General features: G+C 44.0%; 1 protein-coding gene across 1 annotated transcript in view; it reads left to right on the plus strand.

The window, feature by feature from the left end:
- Positions 1-21,919, plus strand: part of LMBRD2 (LMBR1 domain containing 2) — a 1,695,734-nt gene that overhangs the window by 1,417,781 nt on the left and 256,034 nt on the right. The window lies entirely within an intron of this gene.

The following is a 21,919-nucleotide window of genomic DNA, read 5'->3' on the forward strand; positions in this document are numbered from 1 at the left end:
AATAAATAAATATTATATCTAATTTGGTATAATTATTTAAACTGTATTTTGTTTTTGGTATTAATTTTAAAGACTGTAAAGTTATTATTCTTAAAATGTTTTGTAGTACTTTGGAACTTTTCTCCCAGGGCATCTGCTGAAAGTAGGTTCCTACCCAGTCGGATTTTCCTGGTAATCAAATGTCAGTAAATGTTAATAAATAAATTAGTAACAAATTAAAACAGTTTCTCATAGTTCGCAAGTTCAAAATGTTATTTCTTCACAAATTGTCACCTTTGTTCACTGTATGAGTTTTCAAGTGACCCTAGATTTAAAAGTTGATTTTTGCCATGTTCCAGTTATTCCATATTTCAGATGTTTCTTAATTTCATTTTGTCTGGATCACACTTTCAGTTTTCTGCATTATTCTTGGACTATCCACTGCTCCAAGGGTATTTACAAAGTGTCCACTTCAGGCTACAAGGTATTCACATTTTTCTATTTTGGATTACTTGCTTATCTTTGCAGAGTCTTTTTCAAAGTGTCAGGAATCTCTTACACAGATTGTGGTTCCAGGAGAACATTACAAAAGCCTTGTTTAACTCTTTCTCACAGGACTGTTTTCCTATGGTGTGTCCTAGACACCTCAATTCAAGGAGTTTTTTTCCTCACAGTGAAAAAGTAGATCTGTATGCAGACCCATCCCTGAGTTTTTCCAATCAGACTACGGTCTCAGCAAAGGAATTCCTCAAGATTCTTGGTTACATGGCATCTATAATTCTCATGATTCCTCTGGCAAGACTCCACATGAGAAAAATTAATTGGTACCAAAAATCTGTTTCCAACATTAAAATCTCCCTTACATTCCAGATTCCAGTTTTGGGGTTTGTGAGAAGGGAATTTTTTTGGTGGAGAGAACAGTTTTGTCATAATCCAAGTCTCCCTTTCTCCCTGTCACCTCCAGCACCATCTGTAACAACAGACTCATCAGACTTTGTTTAGAGAGCAATGTCTATGGGATAAAAGTGTGTAGGTCTTTGGAACAGAAAAGACATAACAAAACACAGAAGTGTAAAAGAGATGTTGGCTCTTATAAATGCTGTTAACACTCTCAATCATTTATAGTCCCGAGGACCGTTGTAAATGTTTACAGGCAACAGCGCACTGCTGTGGTACATAAATAATGGGGAGACCAGATCTTAACCTGTGTGCAGACACTAGTCATGGTTGCCTGGGATATAGCTTTTCAGCAGATTACCCTGTGCAGGCATCTTATATAACGTCAGAGCAAAGTATTGTGGCAGACAAGCTGAGTAGGAGCAGGACCAGGACAGACCCTCAAGAATGGAAATGGAACCAGGGCTCTTCCAGGAATTGATCCAGCTGCAGAGAATACCTCAGATAGGTTTTTTTGCCTCCAGGCACAGCAATCATTTGGAGCATCTCTGTTCCCGGACTCTGTGTAGAGGAATGTTCCTGTATTTTTTCCACCTTTTCCACTAATATCCAGGGTCATTCTGAAGATTCAGACTGGTTCCAAAGATCATTGTGATGATTCCCTTCTGGAGTAGGCGATAGTGGATGTACTTCATGTTTCACTGTTGCAGTCATCACCTGTGGGTTATCCCTGCTGTGGTAGCCCTCGGCCAGCCCGAATAACAGAGTCAGTGTTTTTCTGCATTGGCTGCTGTCGCTTGTTGACTGATGTCAGGTCTTCAGTGCTATAAAGCAAAGCATCTGACGCCATTACACCAGCCTTTCTTGCCATGGAGCCCGTAGCAGAAGCAGTTCACAAGTGTGCTGGTCAGTTGCTACCAGAGTTTGAATTTTCAGCTGAAAACATCTAAAGCTAAGTACCCTGTTGAGGATCCTTTTTTCTTGCAGTAACCGAGGTCAGAAAAAGTTAACAATTGTCTCGCCTGTGAAAAGCAGATCCCACACCAAGACTTCCATTCAAACTGCATCACTTGTTTAGGCCCAGATCACGATGTCCTCCGTTGCCGGTTCTTTGCCCTATTCAAAGTGAGAACCATTTGTTGTAGAGCTCTTATTGTAGATAGGTATTTTCGTCTTCCATCTTCACATTCCGAAATTGCGTCCATCAGCCAGCAATCCATAGACATTCCGAAAAAACATAGAGATAAAGATGGAGACAGACCACACAAGGCTAAGCTTCCGACGACGCTACTGGTAAGCAGGTCATCAGTTCTTCGGAATTCAGTGACACGCTTTCGCAGTCCCTGATGCCTGATGCGATATCTATGCAAGCCTCTACCGAAACACTTTCAGAGTCCGATATGCTGCAGAAATCTTCTTTGTCTTCTGATCCTTTGGTCGTCTCTGACTCTGTTGGGTCTGGAGCCGTGATGCAGGCACCAGCTTCCAAGGAGGCCTCTCGGACTACTGACTCCAAACAAAAAACGATGTCCTCTCATCCGACTACCACTTCTCTCAGACCAATGGATACTCTTAGGCCTAGAAGCCAGACCACTCCTAGCAAATCTACCGCTAGTCTCCATCTTACCCCTGCTCCACCTCCCCAAGCACAAATGCTTAAGATGGCAGAGGATCTTATCTCCCTTATCATGGGTAGTCAGGCCACATCTTCTAAAATGAAAATACACCCTTCTCCTGAAGTACTGTCAGAACAGGATTCTGAGGAATCTGATTGTTCAGTTTTTGAAGAGGAACAACAGCCTCTTATTGCTTATGAAACTCAGATGCAGAGGAATCCATTCCTTCTGCCTCCCCACCAGAAGACCTTTCCTTTGGGGAAACCCTTCACACCCTCAGGGAACATTTCCACTGGGAATCTCAGGACCTCCCTCAGTCTAAGAAAAGACTAAGAGAGTTTCTAGACCTGCCCCAGCACAGAACCCTGGCCATCCCTACTGTTTTAGAAGTGGTGGATAATATTTTCCATGAATCCAGCGTAGCCCCTGACGCCCTCCCACCTGCTCCCACTAAACCTGACAGGTATTACAGAGTACCGGATTCTCATAAATACCTGTACAGAAATCCTGCTGCAGACCCAGAGGTCATTACACAGGGACCAAAAGGAGCTAAAGTTAATTCTGCAAAGAATCCTATCCCTTCTGACAAGGAATCCAGAGCTCTGGACAGATGGGGTAAAAACATATACACCTTAGTTATCAGAGCACTCAACTGTCAGTTCCATATGTTAAAATATCAACAACACACTTTGGACCAATTAAAACAAAAGAATTCTTCCTTTCCTGACTGTGCCAATTCTAAAGAGTTAAAAAATTTCTGCACTCTACTTGTCAAGTGGCCAGACACTCTTCGCACTGTGGATATGACACACTAGAAGCGTCAAGCAGGATAGCAGTGTCAAGATATGTTGTTAGGAGACATGCATGGTTGAAGGAACAACCTCTTCCTGATCTTGTCAAGTCTAAATTAAGTGATGCACCCTTGGATAAGGACTGCTTGTTTGGAATTAAAGCAGAAGAAGTGGTTAAAAAGATGGAAGACAAAGCAAAAATCTATGCAAATAGTAAAAGATTTCTTTCAGGTCTAACATCCCAGGTTCAGAAGGAATTTCCCGTCTAAGCACTGGTCCTTTCCTGCACCTAGTAGACAGAGGCAAGTTAAGCCCCGCAGGGACAGCAGAGAACCAAACAGTGGACCTCCTCCGCCCCTAAGGCAGGGAGTTCTAAGCCATCCTTCTGTGGCATAACCTCTCATTGACTCCCCCCCCCCCCCCGCCTTCCTTTCACTCACCAAAAGCTAGGAGGAAGGCTGTCACTCTGCAAAGAAAATTGTCTTTTTGCAACCAAAGACCAATGGGTCTTAAAGATAATTTTTCAGGGATACAAATTCACTTTCAGCAAACTCCCATTTCCAAGAGGTTACCCAGACATACCTCCAAATCAATGGGCAGAGGTATTAAAACAGGTCCAAACTCTCATATCCCAGGAGGTAGTAGAACCAGTTCCCACAGACCAAACAGGCAAAGGTTTTTATTCCAGACTATTCCTTGTTCCCAGAAAAGAGGGCACTTGGTGCCCCATCCTGGATCTATCCATTCTAAACACCTCCCTGGTTGTCTCCAAATTTAAAATGCTAACTTTGCAGTAGCTGCTGCCTATGCTGACAAAAAATGCCTGGTTAGTGACCCTAGACCTAAAGGATGCTTACCTCCACATCCCCATAAAGGAATCCTGCAGGAAATCCCTGTGCTTCAGGGCAGGCTCACAACACTTTCAGTTCTCTGCACTACCCTTTGGCTTATCTACTACACCCAGGGTATTCACCAAATGCTTAGCCCCAGCCATAGCATTTTGCAGACAGAGAAATATTCAGATTTACCCTTATCTGGATGACTGTCTCATTCAGGCAGAGAGCAAAGAAAAGCTGTTCCAGGGCCTCCTCTTTGTCAAAGCCGTCCTAACCTCCTTAGGGTTCACCATCAACAAAAAGAAATCCAAGCAGACTCCCTCCAGGAGGATCATTTTCCAGGAGGATCATTTTCCTGGGAGCACTGGACACAACATCCCAAATGGGCTTCTTATCACCAGGAAAGCAGAGCTTCCTGTATCTCCACTTTACCCAGCTGGCTTCCAGAAGTCACCGCACAGCAAGGAAGTTCCTGCAAGCTTTGGGGTACATGGCATCTTTCATCCTTTTAATTCCTGTGGCCAAGCTTCACATGAGGAAACTTCAATGGTATCTAAAGAACCTTTGATGTCAGCACTCTCAGCCTCTAGAGACACCTCTCCCTCTGATCCCCTGTATAAGGGCCAAGTTTCTCTGGTGGCCAAGGACCTGTGCCAAGAACAAGGGTATCCCCTTCATCCAGTCTACTGACCAGACCTTCACCACTGATGCCTCAGACAGTGCTTGGTGTGCTCACCTAGCAGGAAGGTGCACCCAAGGCCTCTGGGATGTCCAGCACCTCCCCTTACACATCAACCAGAAGGAAATGATGGCAGTACAAAAGGTCCTGATATCCTTCAAATCCCATCTCAGGCCAGGGGTCCTCCTTATCAAAACAGACAACACCACTGTAATGTGGTACATCAACAAACAGGGAGGGACCCAATCTTACCCTCTGTGCAGGCTAGCCATGAACCACTAGCTGACAACCTCCTCCATGGGATTGCACCTAATAACCCAATACCTACCAGGGATCAACAACTCCCTGGCAGGCCACTTAAGCAGAAACTTGCTGGACCCCCACGAATGGCAGCTCCACAGAAAAATCTTTTTGCAAGTCACTCAGGAGTGGGGAACTCCGGAGGTGGATCTCTTTGCTTCGCACCTCAATCACCAGTTGAAAAAATTCTGTACCAGGGAGTATCACCACCTAGCATGGAAGGTGGATGCCTTGACCTTCCCTTGGAACTCCCTCTTTGTGTGCGCATTCCCTCCTCTGCCTCTTATTCCCAATATACTGGTCAAGATAAGAGAGGAGAGGCCAAAGGCCATCCTCATTTGTCCAGATTGGCCCAGGCAGCATTGGTACCCCTTACTGCGTAGCCTGTCATCACAGACTCCCAGGCAGCTTCCCCTCATCTCAGACTTCTTGACTCAGGTGGGGGGGGGGGGGTGCTGCACCCAGACTTGCAGACTCTCAAAATGACAGCATGGCCTATACCCTAAAAGCAAACAAGGGGCCCTTGTTAAGCAAACAGGTCCTAGACATTATCACAAAAGCCAGAAGGCCCAGCACCAGAAAATCTTATGCAGGAAAATGGAAAAGATTCTGCTCCTGGAACCAGTCCAGAGGGGGCAGATGTCCTTCAAGAATGCAACTGCAGTCCTGACATATGGGTTGTCCTGCCTCAGGCAGCCCTTCGGTCGGCCAGATTCCAAAGTCTGGGTCCGGCGTCGGCCGATGTCGCCTCCTCCCCGACGTCAGAGCGGCTGGAGTACAAAGGCATCAGCCGACGCCATCTTCTTCAGTCTTTCTTGCCGCACGGTGCCCGAAGCAGAAGTAGTTCGCAAGTGCCGGTCGGTCAGCTCCTGTGTTTTCAGTTACCGAAGTCATCTAAAAGCTAAGTACCCCGTTGGGGAACATTTTTTCTTGCCTCAGCCGATGTCAGAACAAATTGAGAAAGTTAATAATTGTTTGTCTTGTGGTAAACAAATACCTCATAAGGACTTCCATTCTTACTGCCTCCCTTGCCTGGGCCCAGACCACGACATCTCGGCCTGTGCTGCCTGTGCTTGCTTTAATAAGCGCACTCTCAGGCGTCGGGCAGAATTTGCCGAAGACTTTTTTGGCGAATCCTACGTTTACATCATGCCGTCGGAATAACCGACAGCACAAACTACCAAAAAACGAAAGGACCGGGACCGACATCCTCGGCCCGCGTCTTCCACCGATATGACACCTAAGCCCTCCGCGAGTGCTTCGGTCCCTTAGGAAGCGGTAATTCAACCGCTCCAGGCCGACGACACCACGTTAACACGTTCTTCGGTCTCGGAGACTACACAGGTGCCGGTTGTTGATTTTCCTCCAGAAACCGAAGTTCTGGATCTACCCGACACCATTCCTGTGGACAAAGTTACCCCTGCACGTGGGGCAGCTAGGCCTCCTGTATCCATGTCCATCAAGGCCTTTGCACGTGCTAAGGCCGCCAGCCAGGCCAAGGCCCAGGCGCATCCTAAACCTACTTCTCAGGCCCCTTCTTCTGATAGACAGATCATGTCTCTTGCTGCAGATCTAATCTCTCTTATCAGGGGGTCTCAGCCCCATCCAGACAGAGGTTCTCAGCCGCCTGCAGAAAAAGGCCTAGAACTGAGCAGGCAGACAACCTCTCTTCAGATGAAGCCTCTGGGGATTCAGAGCATTCAGATACCCAAGAAGAATCCTTCCAGGCCTATGAGGACTCTGATGCTGAGGAATCAATCCCCTCTGCCTCTCCTCCAGAGGATTTTTCTTTCGGTGAAGTCCTCCACTCCATGAGGGAACATTTTAAGTGGCAGGGTCAGGAATTTTCTGATTCTAGGAAAAGGCTACGTACCTTTCTTAAGTTACCCCAGCACAGACCTTTAGCTATCCCTCCAGTCTTGGATGTCCTGGATGATGTATTCGCAGACTCCAGTGCTTCCCCTGATTCTCTCCCTCCTGCTCCTGTCAAGCCAGACAGATATTACAGGGTCCCTGGCACTCATAAGCATCTCTTTAAGGCCCACTCATAAGCATCTCTTTAAGGCCCACTCTGTGGATCTAGAAACTATTTCACAGGGCCCCAAAGGAGTGGCTACTTCCTTAGCCAAGAATCCACTGCCAGCTGACAGGGAAGCAAGGTCCCTGGAGAGATGGGGTAAAAAAGTTTATACCTCTTCCACCCTTGCCATGAGGTCACTTAACTGCCTTTTTCATATGTTTCAGTACCAGGATTATTTACTGGATGATTTGCAGAAAAAGCTAGCCTCTCCTGAGCCTATAGATAGAAAGGCATTGCAGGATTTGGTTCATAATACCCAGCAGGTTAGCAATCATTTTCTTCAGTGTGGTTATGATGCATTGGAGGCTTCATGTAGGGCAGCTATGACAGGGGCTGTTATCCGTAGACATGCTTGGTTGAAAGAACAGCCACTGCCGGATCATGTTAAAGTAAAGCTCCTGGACGCACCTCTGGATAAACAGAAGCTTTTTGGTGCTAATGCTCAGGATGTGTTAAAGTCTGTTGAGGAGAAGGCAAAATCAGTGCAGACAGTAAAGGATTTCCTCCAGGTTCAGCCACCCAGATTCAGCAGGAATTGGCTTTCAAAGAATTGGTCCTTTCCAGACTCTGACAAGTTTCAAAGGGGAAAGAACAGTGTGCATGAGGTCGAGGGCAATACCGAGGCTCCTGCAGGGGCCGCCAATGGCAACCACAAAATCAGAGAAGTGGCACAGGTAGTTCACCTGCACCACAGGGACAATCACAATGACTTACCTTTCACTCCGCTTACCAAGGCTCAAAGAGAAGCACCTCTAGGCGGAAAATTATCTCTATTCTCAAAAAACTGGCACATTATAACAAAGGACAATTGGATTCTGGACATAATAGACAGAGGTTACAGGTTCCACTTCCATACCTTACCAACAGGACAAGGCATGCCAAACCTGCCACAAAATCAAAGGGCAGAGGCACTCATAGAAGTCTCAAAGCTGTTACAAACAAAAGCAATAGAGAAGGTTTCTCCTCAGGAACAAGGCCAGGGATTTTATTCAAGACTGTTCCTTATTCCAAGAAAAGAAAAACAATGGAGGCCTATATTGGACTTGTCCGTTCTAAATACTTTTCTCATGGTGCCAAAATTCAAGATGCTGACGTTACAGCAACTTCTTCCCATGCTGGGCAAGGGGTCTTGGCTGGTTACTCTGGACCTCAAGGAGGCATACCTGCATGTCCCTATCAGACACAGTTGCAGAAGATACCTCAGATTTCTTGCAGGAACAGAGCACTATCAATTCTCAGCATTGCCGTTTGGCTTATCTACTGCGCTCAGAGTATTCACGAAATGCCTGGCATCAGTTGTGGCACATTGCAGACTCCAGGGGATTCAAATATACCCTTACCTGGGCGACTGCCTCATACAAGCAGACAGCAAACAAACCTTGATAAAACACTTGGATTATGTCATTCAGTTGCTGCAGGCTTTGGGATACACAGTCAACATTCAAAAATCAAGATTACTGCCATCCCAAAAGATTACTTTTCTAGGAGCAAAGCTGGACACACAGCTACAAATGGCTTTCCTCACAGAGGAGAAACAAGAGCATTTAACAGATTACTTCAAAAACCTAGCAAAACTAACCCACCTGACCGCAAGGAAGACCCTGCAGGCCCTGGGGTTCATGGCATCTTGCATTCTTCTAATACCTCTGGCAAGACTACACATGAGAAAGCTGCAATGGTACCTAAAAAGCTTGTGGTCTCAACACAGCCACAACCTAGAAGACATAATACCACTCATACCATGCCTGCAAAGGGAATTTTTGTGGTGGGCTCAAGCAAGTCACTTAAACGAAGGCATGCCTTTCAACAAAGCTCCAACAAGTCAAACTATTACAACAGACACCTCAGACCATGGATGGGGGGCGCACATGGACGGCAGATGCATTCAAGGGCAATGGACTCCCTTGGAAATGCATCAGCACATAAATCAAAAGGAGATGTTGGCAGTGATACATGCGATAGAAGCCTTTGGAAAATCTCTTCAGCAAGGTCAACTGCTAATAAGGACAGACAACACCACTGTCATGTGGTACATAAATAAACAAGGGGGCACTCATTCCTACCCCCTCTGCAGACTAACAATGACTCTTTGGGAAAAGTCCCTGAAACTGAACATCTACTTGCAATCCCAGTTTGTTCCGGGCAAGGACAATGTTCTGGCAGACAGGTTGAGCAGAAATTTCTTGGATCCACACGAATGGATGCTACACCTGCGCATTTTCTCACAAATAACAACTGCATGGGGAAGACCAGACATAGACCTCTTTGCATCTCATCTCAATCATCACCTGGAAAGGTTCTGCACAAGGATACACCATCCTCTAGCCTGGAGAACGGATGCTCTTTCCTTCAGCTGGAATGCCCTAACAATTTATGCATTCCCTCCTCTACCTTTGCTCACCAAGGTGTTACTGAAGATCAAGGCAGAACAACCAAGAGGAATCTTGATAGCTCCAGACTGGCCAAGGCAACACTGGTATCCACTGCTACTGAGCATAACTCACACCAAACCGTGGCCCTTGCCTCAATGGCCTCTGCTACTGACTCAACACAATTACAAGACTGTTCATCAGAACCTGCAAACCTTAAAGCTGACAGCTTGGAGAGTTCCATGACTGTGACCCATGACTCCCTCTCCGAAAAAGTCCAGGAAATTTTGCTGGAGGCACGCAGACCTTCCACCAGAAAAACCTATTCGGCCAAATGGAAGAGATTCACCATCTGGAATGTCAACAAGGGCCAGGATGCATCACTGATGAACATACCTCAGATATTAGAATACTTGGCAGAAATGTTTCACAGTGGCCTCTCATACTCTTCCATCAAAATCCACGTTTCAGCTCTCTCCGCACATTACAACTGTGATCCACCTGTGTTTTCGCATCCCTTGTTAAGACAGTTTCTAAGAGGCATAAAGAATATCAAACCTCCAAGGAAACCACCAATTCCTGCATGGGACCTCAATTACGTCTTGGAAAAATTAACTCTTCCTCCCTTTGAACCACAGCATCTTCAGAAATGCAATTTCTCTCTTGGAAAACGGTTTTCCTGTTGGCAGTCACCTCAGCAAGAAGAGTCTCGGAGATGCAGGCCCTCATGGCAGTTCCTCCTTTTCTCATCTTTCATCAGGACAGAGTCTCTCTTAGGACCAATCCTTCATTCATGCCTAAGGTGATATCCAGAGTGTCTCTAAACCAAGCAATTCACCTGCCTACTTTCTTTCCTAACCCTCAAAATAAAGGGGAAAAGCTGCTGCATACTTTAGACATTCACAGACAACTACGCTACTACTTGGACAGAACAAAGTCCACCAGGAAGTCTGACCAACTGTTTGTAGCCTATGCTGCTGGAGTGCAAGGAAAAGCAGTCACCAAACAAACTATCTCAAAATGGATTGGACACTGCATCAGATTCTGTTACTCTTTCCATGGAAAACGTGTGCCAGCTAATATTAGACCACACTCCACCAGAGCTATGGCCACATCCACAGCCTTTCTAAGAGGAGTGGCTACAAAAGATATTCTAGAGGCTGCTACATGGAGCTCCGTGCATACATTTACCAAACACTACAACCTGCCATTATACTCCAGATCCCGAGCAGGCTTTGCTTTGGCAGTCCTGCAGGGCCTTCTAGCTACACCATCTCTTGCTTAGTCCTACCACCCCCAGCTTGGCTATGGTATTCAACCCATATGTCAGGACTGCAGTTGCATTCTTGAAGGACATAGTACAGTTTTGTACCTACCATAAATGTAGATGTCCGATAGATATGCAACTGCAGTCAGGTTTTCCCTCCGTCCTACCCCTCTGTTTTCCCCTTTGGGTCCTTTCTCCCCTTACCTATCAGCTGGGGTTATATGTTATGGTGTATCTGTTTATTACTGTTGTGCATGTCTGTTTTTTTCTGTTTATCCATTCACAAGATTTAGCCTTCCTTTGAGGGCATCTGGGGCAAGAAACACTGAAGAAGATGGCGTCGGCTGATGCCTTTGTACTCCAGCCGCTCTGACGTTGGGGAGGAGGCGATATCGGCAGACGCCGGACCCAGACTTTGGAATCTGGCTGACCGAAGGGCTGCCTGAGGCAGGACAACCCATATGTCAGGACTGCAGTTGCATATCTATCGGACATCTACATTTATGGTAGGTACAAAACTGTACTTTCCTCACATCCTTCCATCCCTCTTATCCTGGACTACTTGGCGGAGTTATTAAATTCTGGCCTATCCTTCGCTTCTATTAAAATCCATGCCTCAGCCATTTCAGCTCATTTCATTACAGATATGCCCCTGTTCTCACATCCTTTGATTAAGCAGTTCCTCAGAGAGGCTTCGAATATGAGACCTCCCAGAAGGCTACCCACGCCAGCCTGGGACCTGAATTATGTTTTGGAAAAACTAAGCTTACCACCCTTCGAACCTGCTGCTTCAGCAGAACTAAAATACCTCTCCTGGAAGACTGCTTTCCTGCTAGCTATCACATCAGCCAAAAGTGTTTCCGGACTTCTGATGGCCATTGAGCCCTACATCATTTTCCATGCAGACAGGGTCTCCCTGAGGACTAACCCCTCCTTTATACCCAAGGTGGTATCTAATGTGACTCTCAACCAGGCCATACATCTACACACCTTCTTCCCTAACCCTCAAAACAAGGGGGAAAGCATTATGCACTCACTAGACATACACAGACAGCTCAGATACTACCTAGACCGTACTAAAGCATTCAGGAAAACAGACCAACTGCTGTTCAGCTTTGCCCCCAAACCATATCCAAATGGATATCACACTGCGTCCATTTCTGTTACAGATTTCATGGGAAACCACCCTCTAAGTCTCTTTGTGCTCATTCCACTAGGGCAGCCTCCACTTCCACAGCATTCCTGAGAGGAGTCCCCACGTGGGACATCTTGGAAGCTGCTACCTGGACTTCTGTCCATACCTTTACTACGCATTACCATCTATCTCTTTTCTCTAAAGTTAGAGCAGGATTTTCCAATGCAGTTCTGCAGGGCATGCTGACCCAGGCCTAGGTCTGTTACTAATCCTACCACCCTTATCCTCAAGTTTATAGGTTGGTTCATAGGTTGGTACTAGGCTATCGGCCATAAGGCCTATACAAGCCTAGCCAAACAATTCCCTGGATATGTCTTCCCACAATATTTACTTCCCTGGACCCCTGTCTAGCAGGACGACTGACGTGATCCCCAGGGTGAATTTCCTCTCTCCCATCCAAAAGTCAAGGTTCCTTTGGAAGAGGGTCAAGGAAGTGCGCTGCTTGACATGTGTGGGCAGTCTATTCCAGAGTATGGGGAGTCTCTGGGTCAGGAACCTATCCCTCCATCATGTGGCTCTGAGGGATTGGGATTTCTTTAAGTGGAGCATGTCCAACAGCTCAGGGTTTGACATGGCCTTGTATGTTAAGTAGAGATCGCCTCTGACTAGATGATATGCCACAGAGTATAGCTAGAATTTTTTTAGACTGTCAGCATAGGGCAACTGCTTTAGGCATGTGATTCTTTTAGTGAGGTATTTCTGTGGCCTTTCCAGCTGTTGCAGATGTCTTGTGAGGTACATACCAAATGGGGCGTTGTACCCTATAATGGATCTAATGAAGGATGAGTACAGTGGGACAATGACCTCCTTTTTTCTGGATGAAAAGCCCTTAGTGATGAGGTGTGCCACATAGAAGGATTTCCTGACTGTTGTGGCGATGTGGTTATCGAAGGTGAGACCACTGCCCACCTATGTCCCTAAGTCTCTCATCACACTTTTGGTGTTTAGTGTACTGCCACCTGTGTGGCAATTCATGGATACATGTTTTTTTCCCAAAGGGGATAACTATACATTTCTTGGCATGAAGCTTGAGCCCATGGCTCTGGCACCAAAGATCTATATCTGTAAGGCCCTTTTGTAGAATATCCACATAATTTGTGGATTCAGTAATGGCTGCCAGTTTGCAGTCATCTGCGAACTTTGTTAGCCAGAGTCCCTTAGTGTTGGCCTGTACTTCAGAGAAGTAGATGCCAAACAAGAGTGGTCCCAGGACTGAACCCTGAGGTACTCCACTTGTCAGTTGTCTGGAGCTGGATTTGGAGTCAACTACTTTTACAGTCTGAGTTCTGTCAGTAAGCCAGTTGGCAACCCATTGAGTGATGTAGGCATTTATGCCCAGCTTAGTAAGTTTATCTATGATTCCAGAGTGGGGATGGTGTTGAAGGCCTTGGCAAGGTCCAGATAGGTTGTGTGGACCACCTTACCCTCGTCCATAGCTCTGGAGACTGATTCAAAGAAGTCAGTCAGGTTCAGGAGGCAGGATCGACCCTTCACAAACCCAAACTGGGTGAGGTCCAGTGTTTGAAGGTTGCCAATGTCTTCGTTTATAAGTTCCATGATAATGCGTTCCATGCCTTTGCAGGTCAGGCTCGTCAGACTGATGGGACGGTAGTTCCTGGGATCCAAGGTGGAGCCCCCCTTGTGGAGTGGGATAATTGTAGCTGTACACCATTCAGTGGGCACGAAGCCTGAGGTGAGGCTATGATTAAACATGACAGGTGATGTGCCAGTTCATTTTGTAGTTCATGTAGTACACAGCCCGGGATGTCATCTGTTCCCATGGATGCTGTATTCTTAGCTTTGGAGAGTGCAGTTTCTACCTGTGTGGCCGTGATTACCAGAATCTGGCAATCTTTTGGTATTGAGATGGACCCTTTAGGGGGTGAGAGCGGGGTGAAGTTGGCACTAAATCAGTCTGCCAAGATATTGGCAATATCCTTGGGATCAGTATATTTAATGCCATTCTGTTGTAGCTCAGAGAAGATCTGAGCATTGTCATTTAGATTCTTGACATAACTATAGAATGCCTCGTGGTTGTCTTTGGAATCTTTGGTAATTTTATTTTCATAACTAGCTTTGGAGGATTTTATGAGGGATCTCAGCTTCTTACTGAGGCTGGTAAGGGAGTTTTTGCATCCTAGGATTTTCTTCTTTTCTGCAACAGTTTCTTCCTTCTGTTGTATAGTTTGTTTATGGCAGGGTCCACCAGATTGGCTTCCTTTTTTTGGAGGAGACAGACTTGGTTCTGTTTGGGATGGCACGATTCATGCACGAGTGGATTTGCTCGTACAGTGCCTTAGTGTAGGATTCAGCAGTCAAACTTTCAGCTCCCGTCTGCATGAGTGCCATGAAGTTTGTCACTTCTGACTTAAGTAACATGAAGTTGGCTTTGGAGAAGTTTTTTTACAGAGGTTTCCTTACTGGGGTAGGATGTGGATGTCAAGGGTGATTTGCTTATTGTCAGACCTGACCAATGAGGCTTGACCACTGGTGTGGAGCATCTATCTCCCATGCTGGTAATGACCAGGTCTAGGATATTGGAGCCCCCGGTGGGACAATAGATTAAGTTGATCCAGGGCGTTGGAATTTATGAATTCCAAGAACCATTGGGAAAAGGTGTTGGTACCCGTTTAGTTTTCCCAGTTAATGGCAGGGTAGTTGAAATCACCCAGTATTAGGGTGTTTGGTTGTATCTTAATATTTTCCAGTGTGTTTAGAAAGGTGTATCGAGAATCTTGGGGCATGGTGGGGGATCTGTAGCAGGCTACAATTTGGATGGCAGTCTTGCCTAGTGTTAGTTGCACCTGGAGAATTTCAGATACATTGTGTTGGGCAACTAGCCTGGAGGTGTGAATATCCTTGGTGAATATGGACACTTCTCCACCTTTAGTGTTTCAGTCTTGGTTTGGTGGCTGAAAAGTGTGGTAAGAGTTGTAGCCTGGTATTGCAGGGTGCTTTCTGGAGTCTTGAACCAGGTCTCAGTTACTGCGCAGATATCGATGTTCTCCATTTTTAGGAGTGCCTCGAGAGAGTGCATTTTGAGGTTTAGACTTCTAGCATCGAGTAGCATTACCTTCAGATTTTGTGTGCTTGTATCTGTTACAGTGGTGGTTTTGTCCTTTGAACATTGCCTAAAAAGGGCACCATAGGGGTGGCAAGAGCTTTAGCCAGTAACCTGAATCCCAGGGGTGACAGGTGCAGACCATCTCTGGTAAAGCATCTTGGTTTGTCGATCATGTCGTCCCAGGCAGACAGATACTGGATCCCCTTTGAATGACACAAGAAGAATAGCCAATTGTTGAAGTCAATCATTTTGTCCTTATACTGTGTGGTGGTATTCTGGGTGAAGGCAGGATGCTACTCAGGGCTAGGGTCATACCTGCGTGGGCCACATGATCCAAGAGCTCTTCCATGTCTCTTTTCATGTAGTCCAGGGAGGTGTGTCTGAAGTCATTCACTCCAACATGGACAATGACAGAGTCGTATTTGTACTTGTGGAGTGACTTGAGTGCATGCGTTATGTGGCGGATCCTGGCACCCGACAGGCAGCTGACTATAATTTTCTCCTTGCTCAGCCTGGTGAGTGGGACATTATTTTGTCTAACTATAGAGTCATCTATGACTAAAGTGTTGGGTACGTTGCCTTGCCTTAGGGGCTGTTGTTGGGTGGCACACTGGTGTTGTGAGCTATGTGTCACTTTGGTTGCGACTGGCGTTTGTTTGTGTTTCAGCTTCGGAGGTCCTTGTTGTTTGGGCAGGTTAATGTTAAGGGCCTTTGCATATGTGGGTTTAGTGTTGCTATGTGTGGGTGTTGATGATGTGGGTTTTGAAGGGCTATGTGTTGCTTGAGGTGTAGTGCAGGTGTTAACCTTATTCTCTTGACTGTCTAGCATAATGTTGGCTGGAGAGAGCTTTGCTTCTAGTTTGGCTATGTAAGTGCATCTCTCACAGGTTGCAGTGTTGGGTGGTAGGAGGAGAGGGTTGTCTGTGTACATGAGGCAGTTGCTGCATTGCCCCAGTATGCCCATATTCACCAGGTGGTTAGGAGATATCACCAGATGCTGACCCTTGGACATGCCTATTTAGCTGCTTTTTTTTGTAAAGTACAAGAATCGTTTTCCCTTACCTTTGCAAGGTACTTTGCAATTATAGGCTGTTTAGTGCCTACAATTAATTTCTCCTTATTATCAAGGACTGAGTGCTTGTATCAGTTTAAGGCTTCCTAGTGCTTTCCAGCAGGTTCGAGATCAAGTGCTAGTCACAGGGGTTCAGATTTTAGTGCCACTACTGAGAAACCAGCTAGTTCTAAGGGAAAATTTGAAGAGCAGACTTTCTGGCACCTGGAATAGTTTAAACGTAGCCCCGCTGTGCTGCACGATGCGAAAAATGCGCAAACACGCATTTTTAAGCCAGAAAGTTGAAAGGGAATCCTCCCACAGATGACTGCAGCAGTGAAACACGAAGAACATAGTACGGTTGTGTACACATACCATAAATGTAGATGTTCGAGTGTATTCACTGTTGCAGTCCTGGTTCCCCTCCCTCCTTCCCCCTTATATTCTCTTTTCTTAGGGAGACATAAACTTCTTATGGTGGCTTATTGCCACCAGGTCACCCTTACCATATTTTCTGGGGCTCCTTACTGGTTAGGACAAAAAAACTGATGTAATGGCGTCGGCTGCCTTTTTTTATAGCACTGATGACCTGATGTCAATCAAGAAGCAACAGCAGCCGATGCAGAAAAAACATTGACTCTGGTATTCGGGCCTGCCGATGGCTACCATAACAGGGATAACCCACAGGTGATGACTGCAACAGTAAATACACTTGAACATCAACGTTTATGATAAGTGTACGCAACTGTACTTTCTCCCTTCCCTTGGAAATGGTCAAGGACAATTACCACAAACTTCCTCACACATTTCACACTCACACAAGATGGAGTGTTAGATACATCCCAGCTCCAAACAAATGCAACTAACGGCCTGCATGATAGAATCTTAATACCTTCTAGGCACCTATTTTCTGGAGATGCATTGAAAGTATTAAAGGAGGCAAGAAAACCTGTTACTAGAAAGTCATATGTTAATAAATGAAATATTTTCCTAGTTGGTGGCAAGATAATAACCAGGAGCCATTCAGATCTAGTGTTTTTACCTTCCCCTTGCTTGTCAGGGCTAGTTGTTCTCCGATTCTACAATATTCGTTTCAGTTATTGTCCTATGGCCCTTCTTATTCCTCTGCCAATGTTCATTTATCAGCTATTTAAACATCTCTACATATGGATCTTCCTTTTTCAATGCATTCTCTAATGAAAATGTTTTTGAAAAGGGTGTTACATACCAAGCCTCCTAGGAAACAGGTGGCTCCTCTCTGGGATCTTAATTTTGTCTTGAAAAATGTAACTGTTCCATTTGAACCAACTCATCAGCCTGACTTGACTTGATTAACATGGAAAATAGTGTTTCTTTTCTTACAGAAATCAGGGTAATCATTATCTGAATGGCAAACTCTTATGGTGGGTTAACCTTATCTCATTTTCCACAAAGATTGGGTTTCCTTAAGAACTAAACACTAATTTTTGCTTAAAGTGGTAACCAAGTTTATGTTGAGCCAAGCTATTCATTTCCCTGTCTTCTTTCTAGAAACTAAAATGAGGGTGAAATGTTACTCTATACCTTGGATGTCCACAGACAGCTTGGGTTTATCTTGACAGAACTAATTCTTTTAGGTAGACTGATCAGTTGTCATTTCTTGAGAAGGTGAGTGAAGGTAAGAAAAAAGGGAACAATGTATTGAAGAATATTTTCAAATGTTTTTGTTATACCTTTTGTTATACCCCAGCAACAAGGCAATTCCAGGCAGGGCCAAGGCTCATTCTACCAGAGCCTTGGCTTCATCTGTGGCTTTTTGGAAAAGGATGGATTCTAAAAGCAGCAACTTGGTCCTCTGTACATACCTTTTCCAAAGCACATCAAACTAGATTTCTTTTCCATGTCTAGTGCAGGCTTTGCTAGGACTATTTTCCAGGGACTTCTGGACTGTCATCACCCCCACCCCCCAGTCAGTACAAGTTCTGGTAATCTACCCAAACAGCTAAGGTTACTGCAACAGTGATCAGGATGATGACCATAGTACATCTGTGTAGATGTTAACATGATCACTGTTTCAGTAGCTCGTCCCACCATCCCCCTTATATTTGTATGTTTTTGTTAGCAGGATGAGGACTTCTAATTTTAGTTTCCTAGTATTGATCTTTTCAGGGTTCTGTAGGTTAATAGAAGGTTACTAGGCTATTGACCCAAGGGTCATTACAAGCCTAGCTGTATGTACCACAAAAAATTGTCTATCCTCAAGATCTATCTTAGCAACAACTGTCCACATCTAAAAGGAGCATAAGTGAAATGCATGGCAGAAATTTATGGTTTCCCATCTAGTTGTCCAGGCTACTGTTGAATAGAGTCATAGAGGGGCTCTGTTTGATGCGAATTGGTAGCCTGTTCCAGAGGAGTGGCAACCTATGGGAGACATAACTGTCTCTCCAGCAGGCCCTATTTATGTCACAAGCCAGGTTAAGGCCCCTAGAGCTCTTGTCACGTTTGACTTGCGCATCTGTAGCATTTCCATTAGGTCTGGATCAGAGATTGCTCTGTTAGCCAGGCACAGGTCACCTCTAAGTAATTTGTATGCTACTGAGTACACTGACAATGACTTAAGTCTGTCAGTGTATGACGTGCTGGAGGCTCTGGATTTTCTTAGAAATCTCTGAGGTCTCTCAAGTTGCTGCAGGTGCCTGGTAAGGTATATACCAAATGGAACATTGTACTTGATTATTGGCCTGATGAGGGATGAGTACAGGGAAGTTATAACCTCTTTCAGTCTGGAGGCAATGCCTTTGCTTATGATGCATGCAATGTAGAAGGCCGTCCTTACCACAGTAGACACATGTTGGTCAAAGTTAAGGCCAGAGTCCACCCTCTCATTTGGTATGAAAGCTCTGAAGGGCTTGGTGTCCAAATCACTCTTTTTCTTCAGCTCAGCTTGAGATGACTTAACAGTTTGGGCAAATGAAAAGTGCCCTTGAAACTTTGGAAGCTTTGCTAACTGTTATATCCTGTGCAGAATGTAACACATATAGCTAAGGCTACTGCAGCAGTGATCATTCAAACATCTACTATTATGTTAAGTTTACTTACACAACTGTACTTTCTGCATCTTGGAATTTGAAATGACTACCATGTTGGTCCACTTGATCATTAACCAATTCACTAATGAGATTTATATCATAGAAAAAATGTGACACTAGTAAAAAGGAAGTTCTTTTGCAAAACATGGCTGTCAGCAAATGCATATGTTATAAAGGCTTTTGTTGATCATTCTGTTTTCAGTTTTGTCACTCATTTATTGACTTGCACTGATTCATTTTGTAGATATAGCTGTTTTAACACCAATGCTGCAATTCATTTTCTGTTTTCTTACTATTATTACCACAGTGTACTGTACTCCTTACAGAACCCATCACTGTCTAAATCTTAAACAATTAAACTGGCTTGAATTTCTTAATTAGCTTCAATATCACCAGCTTATAATAGCCCATAAGACTCTATATCTACCTAACAATATCCCAGTACTCTCTAGCCTCATTACACCTTATAAAAACCTCACATCTCTACACTCCTCTAACAAACTACCGATCAGTACTACTAAACCCAACAACACAGCAGGTGAGTCTTTGTTCTCTAACTCTGTAGGAAAACTTTGGAATAAACTTCCCTCTGAAATCACATCTCAAACTTCTCTCTCACTTTTCAAAAGGAATTTGAAACTCTACCTTAACAATCACTGGCTATGTACCTGTACTAACCCTGACTAAATCTTCTCATATTCACTTATCCCACCTCATCCCTTACTAGCTACCTTTTATGTATCAATAAACTACATTATTGCATATATCTTACAAGTATATAGCTACATCATACCTCAGTCCCTTACAAAATGACCATGTTAATTCTACTCTGTACCTTACAAAATGACCATGGTAACACCAATTTGTACTATTTGAAGGAAAAAAAAAAAACAAAAAAACTTTATTTGTAATATTGCTATCTCTATTATCTGTATAACTCCTGTTTTTAACTTTGTAAAGAAAATCTGTATTATTCTTGGAGCTTTTCTCCCCGGGCCTCTACTGAAAATGGACATGTCTTCAGCTAGACTAGCCCGGTCAACAAATGTAAAATAAAATAAAAAATAAATAAATATTCTTGTATAAAGACCATCTCATCAGTTTAGAAAAATTCTGTATGTCCTTCATTGTGGTATATGCTGTTTGAATATGTCTGCTTTAATATTTTATTTTATGTGCAGCAAGCAGACTAATTTTCCTTCAGTGTTTTTAATGAAATGGATGACCATCATAATTTTTGAGGACTGAAATTGTTAGCCCCCAAATTGCGAGACTAGTATATGTGGTCTTTCCTTTTCCCTGAAGTGCAGTGCCCTCTGAAGTGGTTTATTTAGGAGTAGGAGATGTGGGGGCAAATCCCCTGATGGGCGGGGGGAATAAAACCATTTTTGCAGAAACATTGTTAAAAAATGAGATACTTGTTTTGAAGTTTAACATAGATGTGTCATAGATGAATTGTCATTCCTCCAAGTTGCCCAAAGAGGTGTGTTTGTCTGGTGCTCCGTCCATGATTAGAGTTTCTGCTTTACAGCCATTGACAGTTGTGATAGTTTGTGGCTACCCCATGACTATACATTGGATTAATTGAATGACTGTTGAATGAGAAAATAAATGACCTAATGTTGGATATTTGTAACATTGTCGAGTGATTCATGTTATTTACTCACATCCAACTTGATTTTAGATGACTGTAATTTGAAATCAAAGTCGTGTAAGTGATATGAATCCTTACTTTGGTTATGGTAAAACTGTGCAACTCCTAGCATGCATCGCAAATAAAACTTTATACATGTTTTTTCTTTCTAAAATGCTACCCATTTTCATTCTGTTCATCCACCCGATGCTGTCATGTCTGAGTCGTTTAACTCCATGAACACCTGACACTATCCATAGAGGTTACTTGGCATGTAGTAAGTGGGGGTACATTGCCTGAGTCTTGTTTTCTTACTTAACACGCACGCGCACGCGCACACACACACACACATACACACAGATACCTATAGATGTAGGTATATAGATATAGGTGACCTGAAGTCACCAGTCTACCCTATACCATGTCTTGACATCTAGAAGGAAATGGGATTACCCAGAGAAAACCCATGCGAGCACAGTAAGGACATGCAGACTCTGCACAGAAGGCACCTCAAATGAGGTCTGAACCAGAGGACCTCTTCCTGTAAGGTAACAGTGCAACTCTGTGCCAGTATGTCACCCTTTCATTGTTATACCTGCTTGTATACCAATTGATGTAGAGCTGTTTACATTTTCTGTTTGAAAATTACTATTATGTGGTCCTCATACTATTTAAAAGTAAACTAAAGTATCGTTAAACTTTATATCTTTATAACCGTTCTAAGTTTTTGTTAGTAAAATATGACTACCTGTCAGTTGTGGCTATACTGTACTTTTTACAATGCAAAACTCAAAACGTTTGGCGAAGTACAACCATAGATGTTTGTATTGTTTAAACATTGAAGTAGTAGTCTTATATTTTTTTCTTTGAAGGGAAAAAATGGATCATCTATTTGTTTCATCTTTTTTTAAAGTGGAAGAGTGATGAATGGCCATTTTTTTTAGGAATTATTTTCAAAGTGGAAGAATCTGTTTATTTTTTAAAATAAAATAGTAACATATGTAATTAATGATGACTTATACATCTTTTTAAAATAACTGATATTAGAAGTGCAGTAACCCCACTGTAGAATGTGCTTTCAGAGGAAATTA

The sequence above is a fragment of the Protopterus annectens genome, chromosome 1.part0 (assembly GCF_019279795.1).
Source record: "Protopterus annectens isolate FY-2018-M chromosome 1.part0, PAN1.0, whole genome shotgun sequence".
Lineage (NCBI taxonomy): Eukaryota > Metazoa > Chordata > Ceratodontiformes > Protopteridae > Protopterus > Protopterus annectens.